This window comes from Pristis pectinata, chromosome 16 (assembly GCF_009764475.1).
Source record: "Pristis pectinata isolate sPriPec2 chromosome 16, sPriPec2.1.pri, whole genome shotgun sequence".
In the NCBI taxonomy this organism is placed as follows: domain Eukaryota; kingdom Metazoa; phylum Chordata; class Chondrichthyes; order Rhinopristiformes; family Pristidae; genus Pristis; species Pristis pectinata.
The window spans coordinates 27,719,422-27,737,505 of record NC_067420.1 but is presented as its reverse complement, the minus strand read 5'-3'; the positions used below and the strand labels follow the sequence as shown (position 1 = coordinate 27,737,505).

Here is an 18,084-nt window from a genome sequence, read left to right as displayed (position 1 = left end):
ATGTACCAAAGTTCTTTTAGTATTAAGGTCAAAATATTGTTTGGATACTGCTCCACCCATTTCATTCAGGTATCATATGAAGTTTAGACTGGCATCTGTGACAGTGGAGACATCAGGATAATGTAAGAAGGATCATTCATTTTACATCTGGATGAAGGTGGGTACAAACACTTGCATAAATAACAAGAAATAGCACCAGGAATAAACTATTTGCCCCTTTGAGATAATCAGCTATGAACCTGATATACAGTAGAGAAGGGTTAAAACCACTTTTGCTGCACTACTCCCATGTCACCCAATTCCTTTAATTTCCAGAAATTGTGGATCTCTGTTCTCCATGAACTTGAAGTCTGAGCTTCCACAGCTTCTAGGGTTGACAATTCCAAAGATTCAGCACATTCTGCATGAAGAGCTTTCTCCTCATTTCAGTCCTAAATGAGGAGTCACCTGCATGTTGGCATTCAGTGGGAACATTGATACCATGCTGAGCGCTACCTCTCAAAACACTTATTCGTTATAGCACTCTTGGTTCTCCAATCCAGAAAAGACATCTGCTCGGGCTGTGGACTGTTATGCTGGAGTCTGTTGTGAACTCCTGCCCTCCACTGGCTCTCAGCCAGCGATGAATAACTGCTAAGATGTGGGGCTCAGGACTACACCCTGGCCAGCAACATTACTGCAGACTGAGAACGGCTGCTCCACTTATTTAGCTGCACACTATTAACACTGAATTAAGGTAGAAAATCTCTGGATTGGGTAGGGTTGTGGAATCAAACAAAAGAGAGAAGGAGATAGCAGCACCACCTGATGGAGGACATCTTCAAGAGGCGGTGCCTGAAGGTGGTGACGTCCATCACTTAGGACCTTCACCATCTGGGACAAGCCCTCTTCTCATTGCTACCACCGGGGAGATGGTACAGGAGTCTCAAGACTTCACACTCAACAATTCAGGAACAACTTCTTCCCCTCCACCATCAGATTTCTCAACGGTCCATGAACACTACCTTGTTGTTGCTTTTTTTTTTAAGCACTATTTATTTTTGTAATTTATAGTAATTTTCTGTCTTTGCACTGTACTGCTGCCGTAAAAACAACAAATTTTATGTCATTTAAGTCAGTGGTAATTAAATCTGATTCTGACACGATGGGAGATGAGAGAGACTTAAGGACCTGGGCTGCATGTCCACACATGGAACAGGTGTTACCAGTCCCAAGCAATGGCACCATTTTGGCCAAGGTTCAATCTGAATCCCATATCTGAGTGGTAAGCAGACCTCCCAGCCCACACAGTACCAGCCCTCACAGGTCGTCTCTCCATGCTGAACCCACGATTGATTCACTGCTGGATTCACATTAGGTTTGTGGTACAGCAGCACACAGCAAAGGGTGAGACAGGGATTTACGCCAAGTTCTTGGTACCCAAGCTGCTGGTACAGCAGCATGCAGCAACAGGAATGGCAGGAGTCTGCAACAACTTTCTAGTACAACAGCGTTGTCACTAACACATTTATTTTATATATATATATATATATATATATATATAAAAAATGGATACTATTAGAGTTACTCATTATAATGGTGATTTCATCAATGAACTCATTTTAGGAGTGCATTCCAAGGTGCCAATGTACAAAGTCACTTAGATTCCTTTGAACATCAACATTATACTGGCTGAGCAAAATCCATTTGTCAACCCATTAGAATCTAATCAATCTAAAACTTAACACATTAACTTACCTTTTGTGTGATAATATCTAATGATATTGACAGAATGAAGCCATTCACCCTTCTTATAATTGGTAATGGGCTACTCAATGATCCAGGAGTGGGAATAACTTTATCATGAATCTCTGCCCCATCTTGGCTGAAGAAGTGACAGTTACCTGGCATTCCCTTTGGTAAAATGCAATGGTAAATTGTGTAAGCCTTTGATTGGACCATATATTATCATTACATTTTTCAGCACAAGTAAGTTTTAATGACAGGACCCATCCCCACCCCCCTAGAAGAGAGTAAGTTTAGTTAGAGCTATTTGGCCAAGAGGATTGGAACTGACGAGTAGCTGCAGCCAGAAAACAAGGAACAGATTGCTGAAAGAACATGAGAGACATGCCACTCTTAGGGAATGTTGTGGCATAAACACTGGTTGGTCTTATTAAGTTCCAGGCGAGCACTCTAGGAGATTGCAACTCTATCCTGGACGTCATGCAAAGCACTTCATCTACTGCCTAAATTAGCTCCTGCTAAGACACACAGCAACATGATAGGTCTTTGAATAAAAAGTCCAATTCCTGTTCACAATAATGATTCAACATCAAATCATTTGAATTGGATATTTAGGATTAACCAACCAAAACACAACATCTAGCCCCCATCCCAAGTCAATGTCCCACAAACTGTAATGGAAGAGTGTGGTATACTGGCTTATACTAACTTACAACATCATAGTAGAGGCCATTTGCCCACTAAGTCTAGGACGACACTCAAAGGAGCAATCCCATCAGTCCCATTTCCCCTCTCCTTATTCCCCTGTACCACTGCAACTTACTTTCTCTCACACCTACCCATCAATTCCCCTTTGCTTCTTTTTGTAATTTGCAATAGCTTATTAACCTACAAACATACCTTTGGGATGTGGGAGGCAACTGAAGTAGTTACACCAACTCCTGTACTATTGTGCTGCCCTTTCGGGCTAATATTCACAGTTTTACTGATCTCGGACTGTTGTTTTACACCACATGGAAGCAGCACAGAGCTAGTATAACTCTCCCAATTTTGCAGGATCAATTGAGCTAGGTATGTCATTGCGAACTTATTCAATGCCCAGGCAACTCAGTGGTATGCCAGGTTTGATTTCTGACTGTATTTCTAGCTATGTTAAACAATGAAATCACTTTCTGGGTCACTTCAGAGGAAAGTTAAGAGTCAACATGGATAAGAGTCAGGATTGGGCTGTGACAGTTTATTACCATATCCAAGACTAAACTTCCCACCATTGAGATTCAACAGCACTAACACTTTGAATGCTCTACCATCACTACCGTATGGGTCCCATAGACCACATACTTAACCAAACCAGCCACATAAATATTGTGGCTACTACAACATCTGTGAGAGATACCTTACAGCTTGTGACTCACCTCCAGACTCTTCAAAGGTTGTGCCCTGTTGGACAGTGAGGAAATACTCCTTCCTTGCCTGGATGAGTACAGCACCAACAATGCTCAAGAAGTTCAACAAAAACAAAGCTATCCATTTGTTTAGCACACAGTTTACATTCAATGCCTCCATTACTCACCATACCCATGGCTCAGTGTCTATGATCTTAAAATATACTTCAGTAATTGACAAGGCTTTTTCAACAGCAATCTCAACACCATAATCTCATCTGCTTAAAGGTCAAGGGCAGCAGGCACATGCGACCACAAGCTGAAAGTTCACCTCCAAGTGGCACACTATCCTGTCTTGGAAATATAATGCTTTTCCTTCATTAAATAAAATTTAATTAAATATTGGATCTCCCTAGACAACTGCATCTTGTAAATACCTCATGGACTGCACTGATTCAAGAAGTTAGTTCCCCACTATTTTCTCAAGGGCAAAAAAAAAAGACAGACAATAAATGCTAGCTTTACCAGCAACATTCATATTCCATAATATACAAAAAACATTGATGTGAGATTGAAATCACTTAAAAGCCAGAGGGGGTCAGGTAAGCGGGTTTCCTTTCTTGAACGATATTAGTAAATTAGTTGAGATTTTAAATCAAGTACCCTCACCTTCTTGAGTCGCTTCCACTGATACCATTTATTTTGTTAACCACATCAAATTTATATACGCAGTTTGCTTTCATGTGATTGAACTCAATTTCTTTATATTATAATTCTAGCAACAAAATCAAAGTACTTTCTAACTCGTCTTCTTCACCTCATTGTGGTCCACAGGAGTTCAGGACTGATTTCTTTCTGTACCTTGACAACATAAATGCCATTCAATAAAATGACATGATAATTTAAATTTCCTTTAATTAAGCATGTAATAATATTAGTGGATATGTTTTTTATTCATGCCCATAAATCAATTCAGACATTATAAAAATGGTATCTTGGCTAAACCAGTGAGGAGATTGCAGTTTTGCCATGTTACTGTTAGGTGGCTGTAGCAAACCTCTAACTTGTTACTTCTATGCTTTTCTTCCATGGGTTGCAATAACCTGAATCATTCAAATAACTTTATAAGTGATATTACTTAAGCCCAATCACCCATGCACTTTACAGAAAATTTGCTCCAGGAATTCAGATCACTCAACTTGCAGAATGTTATAAGAAGTCCTTCACTTCTCTTTTTATGCACATATTACTGTTTTACTTTCATAGGAAACCGTTAAACATTGTAACCTCTACATTTTTATTCACAAAAAGAAATACAATTTTTTGTAATATGTAATTAGCAGTGGGAAAAGACTTTCTTCCTTCCCCTGAATCAAATTTCTCCCATCGTGTCCAGAAAGTAAAGATTCACATTAGGGATGCCTCCCTGAATCCTGCTATCCTTCTCTACCTCAAGAGTCCAGATAGAGTGTTGATATTTTAATGACTGAGAAAGGCAATGTAACAATGACCAGAGTTATTTTCAAATGTATACATGCAGCTTCTTGCTGGAGTCATTCAACACCAATCAGGAGGTGGAACTTTCTATCTTGTCAAGACCAGAAGCTGGATCCCTAACGATGAATTAACTCAGCGAATTCTGTACACACTTTTGCCAAACAAAAAAAGTAGTTCTACAATGGCCAAATCTTTTGCAGATATGCTAGCATTCTGCACAGAACTGCCAATATTTACCTCCATAATTCTGCAGAGGTTTAGAACTCTTGCTCAAACACATGTTGCCAAACTTCAATAGAGCTGATCACAGGGAACTTCCTGACAGTGCTCCCATATTGGACTCTTCAGAGTTTCACAGCACTTATGAATAACGCGCATAAGTTTAGACCAATTGTAGGAAAAGCAAGCCCATTTTTTTTTAAACTGAAGAATAGCTTATGAGGGAGGTTAAGCCATTTCTTAATCTATGAAAGGATTGTGTTCCTGAGAATATTTTGTAATGTTAAATTTTGTGAATCAAGGCAATTGGCAAAATGCATTATGGGAATTCAAGTAAAAATGTATTCATATGTAATAAGAAGGGTATGCAATTCATCATAGCAAAAACTATCTTTGTAAATCAAAGACATTCACTCCAAGGCCTCATTGATGTTTCAGCAGAAATTCATAAATTGAACATCTGTAAAGTAGGACATTTCTGTACAGGGTTAACTACATTCTTTTGGGTTTGTTTAAATTATTTATTTTCTAGTGGGTTTTAATTTTAAAGTTTAAAACAAGATTTATTAAAAATTAAGGACACCAGAGCATTTCTGAATATTAACATCAGAATTTTTAACAAACCTGTCAGATAGCTCAGCTTGGGACATAGATTTACCAACTCTGAGGACATTTCTGTGTGGTTTTATGATTGGAAGTGGTAAACAGGTGAGAGCCAGCTTCCTTGAGGAAATTTCCAGTGTAATGCCACTTAAGGGAGGTTGAGCATGTAGATGCCTTCAAACTTGACCAGCTGAATGATCAGCAGAAGATTTGGTCAAATGAATGTGTTTACTAATTTAGGTTTTTCTTAGGCAGCCTAAAGCAAGTTTTGATTTAAAAATTGCTATTCTTGCCTGTGGTTCATTCTCCATGAATGCTCCTCAAGGTAACAAGGAGAAAAAAGTTCTCTCTCTTTGATATATACAAAATTCTTGCAGGGATTTACACAGAAGATATAGGGATATTTCTCCTGGCTGGGATGGCTAGAACCAGGTATCAACAGTCTTAAAATAAGGCAAGACTGTCCTTTCACCTTTTTTCTTCCATCATCCGGAGACCAAACAGCCCTTCCAGATGAAACAGCAATTCACTTGCACTTGCGATCCGGTGTACTGCATTAGTGTTCCCAATGCAATCTCCTCAACATTCGATAAGCCAAACACAGATGAAGCAATCACCTTGCATTTCACTGGCTTCCACTTGTCTGTCACTTTAATTCACCATCCTACTTCGACCTGTCTCTTTGCATTACAGTAAGGCCCAACGCAAGCTTGGGGAACAACACCTCATCTTGCATCTAGGTATGCTGCAGCTTTCAGGACCAAAATGCATTCTTTGACTTTAGGTAACTTGCTCTTTCTGTCCAGATCAGAACTGGCCATTTCTGCCAATCATCATTTTGGTTCAGTCATTATCATTAAATTTTTATAGTCCAGCATGCTGGGTCTGTCTCATGACCTTGCTATTTATAACAGATTTAAAAAACAAATATTAACTGCCCCCATTAATTTATTTGGACCCACCCCATCAGGGATATTCCCTTTATTCTAACCATCCCTCCACAACATTCCCTCCTACTGAAAACTAACTTTTAGTTTTACTCCTTGCCAGTTCTGACAAAGGGTCTTCAAACTGAAACGTTAATTCTCTCTATCTTTCCATAGATACTGCCTGACTTGCTGAATGTTTACAGCATTTTCTGTTTTTAATTTCAAAATAAGGGGCCAACTATATAGAAATTTCTTTATTCAAAACATAGTGAATCTTTGTATTTCACCTCCCAGGATGCCTGTGTTTCAGGCACTGAGTATATTGAAGACTGAGATCAATGGCAGCCCTGAGGTGAAAAATCAACCATAATCATATTGAAGGAGGAACAGCCACAAGAGCTTCCACTTCTTATGTTATTGCGTAAAGGGAAGAATGGGCTGGTACCTTCTCCTAGTCTTAATTTAAACTTAAATCTACCAGAATGTGTCATATAAAATCCAAATTTAAATCTTTCAGCAGTAGACAGGCACTCCACAACTATTCAAGCAGAACTCAAAACTTACCTTAAAATACATTGCTATGATCCACACGACATGGACACTTTTTATTGATCGAAGAAATTAAATCCGAGAGCCATTATAATAATTTTTTTTATTAAATTGTTCAAATCATCACAGAAAACCATTTCTAGGCATTAGTGGGGGTGGGGAAAATAAAGATAAAAGCAGTACAAACTAAAACATACAAAACAGTATCCTGATTCATCTTAATGGTACTCTCAGGAATAAGAACACCCACAAGGAGAACAGGAATGAAAGAACCAGAATCAAAATTTTCACAAAGCAGATCATAATTATTGTGCATATCAACAAGAGTGACTGCAGCAAATGAATCAGACTACAAAAATATTCAATATCTTGAATAAGCTGAATTCACAAGGGATAGGAATTTACGAGAAATAAATCCACAGAAAACTACAAAATACAACAAATTCAACAGAAATTGGCTATGTGGATTTTGTGCTCTTGCATCGCTGATTGCTATGGAAGTAACTACCATCTCCACGTTATGGGAAGGTGGGGTTTGCATGCCTAAAAGGCATTGCTTGTCATGATTTTCCATAAAGCAAAGCCATATTATCTGTGCATGCATTGAGAAACACAAGTTGAAAAAAAATTGTATTTATTTTTTTCCCCCCATATAAATTCAGTGAGAGGGAATTTTATTCTGCATCTCAAATTTTCGGTAGTGATTTGTGAATTCTGCAAGGGGCAATTTCCATTACCCAAACAGCCCTAATACATTGCTATTGGCTGCAACATGTTCAATTTATTAAAACAGATGTGAGCATTCTGTGTTTACTTGCATAGTTGCACTACTAAATATACAATCTGACTCTTAACATTAGAATTTCATTTTCTCTGTATGAAATTGCAATTACAAAGCCTTTTAACAGAGTTTCTGATTATTTTCTTTATTGAAGTATTATAAATAAATTGAATAGGTTGCAGCCAATAGCATAATACAGTATCCTTATTAACCTAGCTGTTATTCTTCAGAACATAAGGGGTATGACTGCACAGTGGGAATACAAGTATGTACTTCTGCTGTCGCAATCTTCAGTTCTTTGCTCGTGTTACTTTTTAAAATTGTAACAAAGAACCTAACCAACATCCTACATAGCAGTCCAGATAACAGAATACTAGTAATTTACACACAGCAAACCATTCAGCCAATCACATCCTTGCTAATGTACTATGGTTAGCCCCTGGTTTGATCTTTGGAATACGTTAAATGTCTGTAAATATTATGACTAAAATAAACTCTGCAACAAAGGGAAGACCTTCACTTGCTTCAGTGTCAGGTGAACTCTGTTGAGACTCAACTTCAGCTACAAAAAGTATGTACCACATTTGATATCCAGTATAAATCCAGTCTCACATTGCTCTGGAAACATGTACAGTACTCAATCAGGTTGTGACATATGTTGTCACCACAGTTATACACTGGAAGATACGACTTCCCAAAACACTGAGACCACTTTAATTCCCTACAGGAATAAGCAGCATTGCTTGCAGACCACAATAAAATACTCATTTCCCAATTCCCTGGTGAGCTCATTTTCAGTCAAATAGTTTACATCGATCACTCAGTATGTGAGAGAATTGAACTCCTGACAAAACAGCTGCTTTTACTGCTGGAGTATTAGGCAACCATACAGAATCACCAACTGCAGGAGATCCTTGAAGTAATTTAAATATCAGTATTAGATAAACATGCAAGTTCTAATCTAAAAAATAAACATCTGAGTGTTTGATTTAAAAAAAAGCATTCTAAGCAACAGCCTGGATTCATAGAGATTGATTGACTAAATTGGGAGACAGGAAAGTAGACACTCACCAGTCCTTGGTCTCTCCAACTCCCATCTGTCAAAAGTCCAAGCCCAATCATTGACTGTTTCTTCTCCTCCCCCCCACCCCCACCCCCAAGCAACAATGACAAAATACTCATTTCCTCATCAGCTTTCAACGACCCAACCCACCATCAACAAAATCGTGGGCAGTCCACAGTCAATGCCACCCACCCTCGCCACAACTCAGTCCTCAATCACTCTCCCTCGTCATACACTTCATCACTCTTGCGCTGCTCTCCTCCTCTTCGCCACCTACATCTTACAATCACTTTCGACTGTCTCTCCGGTCAATCCTGGGTCAGGATCTCAGGTCTCAGTTCCCTCCTCCATCTCCCCCCCCCCCCCCCCCAATCACCGCTGGACCAACCCCACCCCGAGTCGCCATCGCTCCCAGGCCGGTTACCCCCCGCCCCCCCCCCCGTTCCTATCATTCCCCTTCCCCACCGCTCTCCCGGCCCAAGGGCGGGCCTGCAGCGGGCGCCGGCCACCGACCGCATCCACCTGAGCTTCTCCATCACCAGCGGCCTAGCAACGGCACAACAAGGCGCTCGCCCAGTCCACGCCAGCCACCACCGACCGCCCACACGGCAGCCGCTGCGCCCGACCGGATTACCGAGACCCCCCCGGAGCCAAACGGTTGTCTACACCGGCGGAGGAAGAAGGTGGAATGAAGCGTGTCTGCGGCTCTACCTGTTCCCTCAGATGCGGTCAGCCATTAGCGCAGGAAACACGGGGCTGGCAACACTGGCCCGGATGAGAAGGAAAGTCCGGAGCAGGAACTCAGATCGGGGCCAAACTAGGGACAGGATTCCAACTGGAACTGGACTGGATCGCTGCTGTGTGAAGTCATCCGACCAAATTTGCCTCTTGTGGCAAAAGCAAACCACCTTTTATTTTAGAAAAGGAGAGAGTTTTTTTTTTAAAAAAAGGCCACTAACTGTAGTAAACACGAAGTGCCGGAATAAAACAAAATTATGAAGGGCTTAGTTAAGATATCTTTATTAGTCACACGTACATCAAAACACTGTGAAACACATCTTTTGCGTAGTGTGTTCTGGAGACAGCCTGCAAAGTGTTGCCACGCTTCTGGCACCAACATAGCATGCCCACAACTTCCTAACCCATATATCTTTGGAATGTGGGAGGAAACTGGAGCACCCAGAGGAAACCCACACAATCACAGGGAGAACGTACAAATGCCTTACAGACAGTGGCTGGAATTGAACCCGCGTCACTGGCGCTGTAATAGCATTACACTAACTGCTACACTACTGTGTGTAAATAGTCAGAAACTTCCCCATCAGCCCCCAGCAGAGGTATCTATAATCAGAGGGCAACAAGCTTAAGATAAGGAGTATGAGGTTTAGAGGAGATTTGAGGAAGACAGTTTTATCCAAAGTGTCGTTGAATTCACTGCCTGAGGAAGTGGTGGAAACAGGTTCTCCCAGAGTATTGAGAAGAAACATCAAAATGCTATGCCATTGAAAGCTTCAGGCTGAGTGCTGGAAAATAGAATTAATACAGATGTGCACTTGAGGGCCAGTGTGGATAGAGTCACTGAAGGGCCCGTTTCTGTACTGCATGGCTGTATGACTCTAAGTTTACAGGTCTGCCAGCATCCATGGAGGGAGAACCAGTGTTATATTTCAGATCATAACAGAGAGCCAATATGATGTTTCTAGCATGTACATTTTTTTTTAAATTTCAGATAATATTTTGTTTTGGTAAAAGGAAGGGTATAATCATTAACACATCCAAGTCTCTGCAGTGCCCACCCATCAAGGCCAAAAGATATAAATTAAATTGTGAAATAATAAACAAAATAATAATCATCAGGGAAGAAAATTTAAGTGACTTATTTTCCACTTGGAAGGTAAAATATTGTTTTTAAATATGTTCTTTCTGAAAATAAAAGAAGAAACAGACTACCTTTGAGCCACAGAGTCACTGTGTTGTACAGTTCAGAAATGGGCTCTGGCCCACCACATCCATGCTCACCATTTTGCCCATCTACACTGATCCTGATCAAACCTTCAATATCCTTTGTCATCCGAGAATCCCTAATCTTGCCATCTTTGCTTTTCCATGTGCTAGCCTTGAACTTTCTCTCACTCTTTTAAAAGACACCCACTTGCCAGCTGTCATTTTACCTGCAAGCATCTGCTTCCTTTTGAGTTTTAATGTATCTACAAATCAGTCATTTTCATGAAGCTGATGAATTTAGCTTGGTAAACAGAGTGTTAGCTCATTCTCCAGGAATAGAAGATAACAAGTAAAGCCATTGAGTTGCGATGTAAGATTCAGGCTAGGTAATTGAACACAAGACATAGGAGCAGGAGTAAGCCTATCAGCCTCTCAAGCTGACTCCATCATCCTTCAAGATCATGGCTGATCCAATCTTGCCTCGAAGAACACCACCTTCCTGGTGTCTCCCCATACCCCTTCATTTCTTTGTAGTTTAAATACCTGTCAATATCCACACTGAATATATTAATTGACTCCACCTCTACTGCTCTCTTCTTGGGCAGAGAATTCCTAAGATTCATAACGCATTTACCTCCATATTAAATGGATGATTCCTTATTTTGAAAGGATGCATCCTAGTCCTAGATACCACCAGAGGAAACATCCTCTCAGCAAGCACCATATCAATCCTACTCAGCATCCTCTATATTAAAATGGGAATCACCTCTCATTCTTCTAAATTCAATATATATAGATCCAACATGCTCAGTCTCTCTTCATACATCAGCCCTTCATCCCCAGGAATCAACCAAGTGAACTTTTTCTTCATTGCCCCAATGCAAGTGTATCATTCCTTAAATATGGAAATCTAAACTTACGCAGTACTCCAGATGTGGTCTCACCAGTATCATGTAACATCGTATCAAAACTCCTCTACTTTTATACATCATACTCTTGGAATAAAGGCAAACATTCCATCAGCATTCCTAATTACCTGCTGTACCCACGAGTCAACATTTTGTGTTTCATATATTGGGACTCCCAGAGCCCATCTGTAATCTCTTCCTATTTAACTAATTTGGAGACTGCAGAGACCGGAATCTGGAGCAAAAAACAAACTGCTGGAAAAACTCAGCAGGATCTCTGGAGTGAAAGAGATGGCCGATGTTTCAAATCAAGACCCAGCATCAGGACTGAGAGCAGAGGGAAGATAGCCAGTATATAGAATTGAGAGGGAGGGGTGAGAGGTTGGTAGGTGATAGATGGTACCAGGAAAGGGGTAGCTGATGGGCAGATGGAGGAGAGGGCAGGGGGAGTTTGGAGATAGACACGGGTAGGAGCTTTGCCCTCCCTCTCTTCTATATCCTGACTATCTTCCCTCTATGCTCTCTGTCCTGATGCAGAGTCTCGATCTGAAATGTTGACCATCCCTTTGCCTCCACTGACGCTGCTTGACCCACAGAGTTCTTCCTGCAGTTTATTTTTGCTCCACTTAAATAATAGTTTGGTTTTTCATTCTTCTTGCCAAAGTGGATAGTCTCACATATTCCCATATTATACTCCATCTTTCACCTTCTTGCCTACTTACAAACATATCTATGTCCCTTTGTAAGTCCTTTTCCCCACTTTACAATCGCACCTTTTTTTTTTTGGTAATATAAGCAAACTTGGCTAGAGTATGCATGGTCCCTTAATCGAAGTCATTAATGTAGATTGTAAATAGTTGAAGCCCCAGCTTTGATTGTTGTTGCACTTACTAGCTACTGATTGCTAATCTGAAAGTGACCTAAACAATGCAACTGCTTTAAAAAGCAGGTTGAAATATATCCACAAAGGGAGCATTCAGAAGTTCCTGAAATAAAAAGGGTATTTTAATTCCAAGAATTAACTTTGATTTTTGAACACCAAGATATCCAGAATTCCTACAACCAAGGGAATTTACCAGAAATTGGTCAAATTGTCATTAAATGTTTAAGATCCCTCAACTGATTTAAAAATTGATGGTAAAACAAATTACTGCAATCTTTAATGCTGAATTATAAAGCGTCATGCCAGCAGCTGGCACCACCTGCAAAACTGACCAGTCTCAGATCAAAGTAATGAGCATGGGAAATTTCAGCCAATTACATGTGTTTAAGATGTTGAGGAGGCCATTCAAATTAACCTTCTTCTGGCACATATTAAAACATCTTAAGTATATGTTAGTTTATTAAAACAATGTCACTCATGAATAAACAGTATTCTTGGAAAACACTTCATTTTTAGTGATTTTATAATTAAGTTAGTTACAAATGGTAAACTAGACAAAATTAAAAACATAGGTTGTGATATATACATTTTCAGCAGCATTAAACTTCAGATTGCCAGTCTTAATTACAAGAATATATTTAGATGCAACTTTACACTGCCCAATTGCATTGGTTAAAGGAAGATTCATGCTTGATATGCAAATAATCTCCCTCAGGAAAAATTGAGCAAATTTGTGCATGACATGCCTAGATAGACCCCAAAGTGTAAACTCGGCAGTATTTATTCAACAAATAGCAGTTATCATGATTTAGTTATGATGTAAACTCCTTTAATTTAATCATATTTAGAGAAGTCATCCTGTTTCTCATCCCTTGTATCCTTAACTATAACAATGTGAGCAGAACTCATGAACTTATGTCATTAACAATGTAGCTATCCAATCAACTGCCCCTAGTTTTCCTTCTTTCTCTTCCCCAAGGCTTCAAAGCAAAATTTCACAGCTCCTTCTTGCCTCACCCTCAACTTGTATCTCTCTTTTATTTCCTTCTAGTATTCTGTCATCCCTCTGAGTTCCTCTCATCAATGAGACTCATCTTCAGCTTGCTTGACCTCAACTTACTGGCCACACCATTTCCTTACCTGACATTTTGTCAGCTCGTATTACTAACAGATCTTTCTTCTCAGATACTGTCTTCTCTCCTTCAAGAATGCTAGCATCACCCCTCTTATAAAGCAATCCCTGGTCCCCCTATCCTTCCAAGTACAGTCCATTTCCAATCTCCCTTTCTTGAAATGCTGTCACATCCCAATTCTCTCCTTTACTATAATTCCATGTTTGATTCAAAACATACACTGCTGGAAACATTCATCAGATCAGGCTATCACAATGTCACATGAAGAGCAAGATCACAGAGAACCCGAATGCAGAACACCAGAACAGGACTGGAGTCAGGATGCTTCCTCAGTACCAAACAAAGAGCAACAGAAGGAATCTTGCCTCGGGACTCTACGACAGAGTCCCAACATGAAAACAGGGCTTTCTAGGAGAAACCAGGACTGCTCTAGAGTCACCAGCTCTCAGCAGCCAGGAGACAAAATATACCCAAAGATAGGCCAATAATCTGGCAACCAGTGTTTGTGAAACCAGGGTTCTTATACTAGTCTCCTGATGGAACTCAGGTGTGTGTCATTAGGCAAATAGTAGTGCATGGAAACCATGTGCTGCACAACAAGGCACCATCAACGGGGATAAGGGGCAGAATCGAGAACCAGCACTCAGAATCATGACACAGGCAGCATCTGTAAACAGAGTACAGCGCTAACATTTCAGGTCAAAGCCCCTTCATCAGAGCTTTCATTCCACATTTGAATCCCTTTAATCAGATCTTTTTTTTCACCACAATAACACTGTAATTTGTCAACAAAGTCACACATTAAATTAGGTGACTGTGATAAAGGCAACCTATTTCTCATTATCTTTTTTTGCCTATCTGCAGCTTTTGACCATTTCCAACACTTCTGCGTTGTTGTTGAGCTGTGAGACCGTGTTCCTTTCTTAGACAATCAGTCAAAATCAGAAAATCATTTGCAATGGTTTCTGTTCCTACTCCCACACAATTACATTTTGCCCCTCATCCTACTCAATAAAAGTTTTTTGTTCCCTCCTGTTTTTGACTGCATGCTGCCCCTTGACAAAATCATTCCAAAACATTGTATTACTTTCCACATGTACACAGATATCCAAATCTACCTCATTTTTGGACCATCCCAAGTTGCTAGACTACTTCTTTGAAATCCAACACTGAATGAGCAGAAATTTCCTCCAAGTAACTATTGTGAAGCACAAAGCCATTGTTTTCAATTCCTACCACAGATATCATACCACAGCCACTGACTCTATCCCTCCCTGGCAACTGTCCGAGGTTAAACATGAGTTCTGGCCACCTTGGAATCATATCTGATCCAAATATGAGCTTCAGGACTAATATATGCTCTCAAACTATAGCATGTTTAAACTTGGAAAAAAATTAGGAGTGGTACTGTTGATCCTTCGCTTAAATTTGAGGAAGTTTGGAGTCCATTTATTCAATACTTTCATATGATATAAGCTGACCTTTTTCAGATCCCTTTCAATAACCTTTGAATACAGAGGAGCGGAGTTGACGACATAATAATGTTTTTTTTTAATTGAAGAAATATCAGTCCAGTTTTTTTTTCTTGAAGTTCTTGGGGTTTTTTTGGTTTATTATCAATATTTTTTTTGATTTGGGGGTTCTTTTTTCATATAATTAAATTTCTTTTCCATCCTTCCTTTTGTATTTGTTCACTTAATAAGAGAGCGGGAGATCTAGATTACTTTTTTTTACTCCTTGTGATTATATATATATTAACTGTTATGATTGTTATCCTGATCTCTTTGCACCATATGTATAATTACTAATGTTATATGTACTATTTTATACTTATTTGAAATTAATAAAAAGACTGAAAAAGAAAGAAAGAAAGGACTAATATATGCAACTTCAGTAATACTATCTTTTTCTGTATCTGTATTATTATCAAATGCCACACCCATCTCAACTCATCTGTTGCTGAAACCAGGGTTGATGTCTTTCTAATACTTGTCTATGTCTTCATTTTACTTTCTTTCAACCAGAGTCTATTCAAGAGCCTGCTGGCCATATCCTATTACACCAAATCCACATATTCATTGGCCCTCTGCTCTCTGACTTCCATTGGCTCCTGGCTAAGCCTCTTGTTGAAATTTCTCATTTTTGTTTTCAGACACTTCCACAGTCTCATAAGTCCCTCTTTCCATTATTTCCTCTAGTCTAACAACTCTCTGAGATTTCTGCATTCCTCTAATTCTAGTCTTTTTGAGCATTCCCAGTTGGCAGCCACAGCTTCAGCCATCAAAATCCTAAGCTCTGACATCCCCTTTTTAAACTCATTCATATCAACCGTTTTTACCTCCTTTAAGATTCTCCTTAGAAATTACTTAATTAACCAAGCTTTTGGTCATCTGGCATAAAACTTCAACACATAATTCCATGTCACATTTTGTATGATAACACCTTGGAAGGGTTTCCCATATTAAAGATACTACACAAATACACATTTTTTGTTTTCCCTCCTCATTCATGACACTTATAGAGCTATTCTTCCAGTTACTGACATTGGGCTATTCCTGACTTTTTTGGTTGAATATAAAACAGGATTAACCTTAGCTTCCTTGCAACAAATTAACACTTCAGAACATCAATTTTATCATTGACTACATTAATAAAATATTAACTTGCTTCTTTTGAAGTTTTCAGTTTGAGTGGCCCTCATATTAGCTTACTGGTTCCCCACAAGAGGACAAAAGAATAGAGCTGGTTTTCTGGTTAGTGAAAGTGACTACCTTGACAATAATATTGCATTGGTTAGGTTTCCACACATCCAGACAATGAATTATGTTCTCTACCCAAGCATTCCAGCTGATTGTTAGCAAATAACTTCTGCAGAAGGTTGCCAGGTTCACTGGCAAACATAAACAAAAGTCTCTGCATTTCAATGTGGATTAACTGAGCTTTGTGAAACACTTGCGATAATGTATCCTAAATCTGTTTGCACAAATAGTTCTCAAACCTCTCACCTTATATTTCTATTATAAAGTACACATTTATACACTACGTTAATTAATTTACCAAACAATGGAAATATCCTTTCAATTTTTATTCTTTGAAACTATTACAGAAATTTGAATTTTTCTATTAGTTTGTCACTTATTTTTGTCTGCTTAACTGTAATAATTTGTAACTTAGTGAGAAGTTCCCAGAACAAGTCACTTATTAATTGTTAATCCAAGAGAGACAGAAAGAATTTGCAGAGGATTAGTGCTTTCCATGTCCTCAGAATATCCCAAAGCAATGAACAGGGAATTAAGTACTTTTGAAAAATAATTTACTGTTGTAAAGTCAGTAAGTACAGCAGTAGATTGGCACACAAACACCATAGAGATAATTGGGGTGATAATCTATTTATGACACGCAGGAATATAAATGTTGGTTCCAAAAACACTATTTCTCTCTTCAAACTGTGCCATTGAATCTTTTATATCTGCCTCCAAAGACAATGTTAACATTCATTGCACCTTGTGCACTGATAGTTATGATCCATGATAATAGATGACTCAATCCACTAATGTGAATGAATTTCTTTTGGGGCTGAGAAGTTCAAGTGGGTGTAACAGAGCGTAAGGTGAGATGCATGGCGTGCACACCATAGAAGAACCTATCTGGATTTGCCACCTGCACTTGAGAAGACTCAAACTGGCAGTTTTAGAAAATATGTGTATATGCACACTGAAAGAATATCACCAGTTTCCTTATTTGAATTATGTCTCTTTGAATATTAATGCAAATCATATAAAGATACATCAAAACTACAACAAGGAATTCACCCATTTCTATCACCCATTTCTATCACCAAATAGTGTCTGATAATTGAATCAGAATCAGATTTATTATCACTAATATATGACATGAAATCTGTTGTTTTGCAATGGCAGTACAGTGCAAAGACATAAAATTTACAAATTACAAAAATAAGTAAATAGTGCAAAAAAAAGGAATAATGAGGTAACGTTCATAGGTTCATGGATCATTCAAAAATCTGATGGGGGAAGAAGCTGTTCCTGAATTTTTGAGTTTGGAAAGGTTTTGGAAAGCCTTTTTGAAAATTGTCTTGTCATTATTTGCAGCTATTTCTTCTTCAGTTGGGGGTCCTTGGGACATATTATAGTCTAATTAATGCAACAATATATTGGCTTACATATTTCATGGAAAGGCAACTTTCCTGCCACTTAAGAGTTTACCACAAGCAGGCTAGGATGGTTCAGGAAAAAGCTAATGGTATAGTTAAGTGTGCTAAAAGGTTTTCATGCTGAGATATTCTAAGCACAAATCTGGGATGCAAGCTGTATGGTGGTGGTGGTGGTGAAAATGTGGTATCCATGACAACTCTCCAAAAGGATGTGAAGGTGGACAGGAGGACAGTTTAATTCAAATTATTTTCTCTGCGACAGTAAAAACAGATCAGTAATCATCTCATGTT

General features: G+C 39.0%; 1 protein-coding gene across 6 annotated transcripts in view; it reads right to left on the bottom strand.

The window, feature by feature from the left end:
• The window catches only part of kif3b (kinesin family member 3B), a 32,835-nt gene extending 23,275 nt beyond the window's left edge, over positions 1–9,560 (bottom strand). For all 6 annotated transcript variants that reach the window (XR_007957589.1, XR_007957590.1, XM_052031465.1 and 3 more), the window contains exon 1: positions 9,463–9,560. The gene's annotated coding sequence lies outside the window, so the exon portion shown is untranslated. The remainder of the gene's footprint in view (positions 1–9,462) is intronic.
• Positions 9,561–18,084: the final 8,524 nt, after the last annotated feature.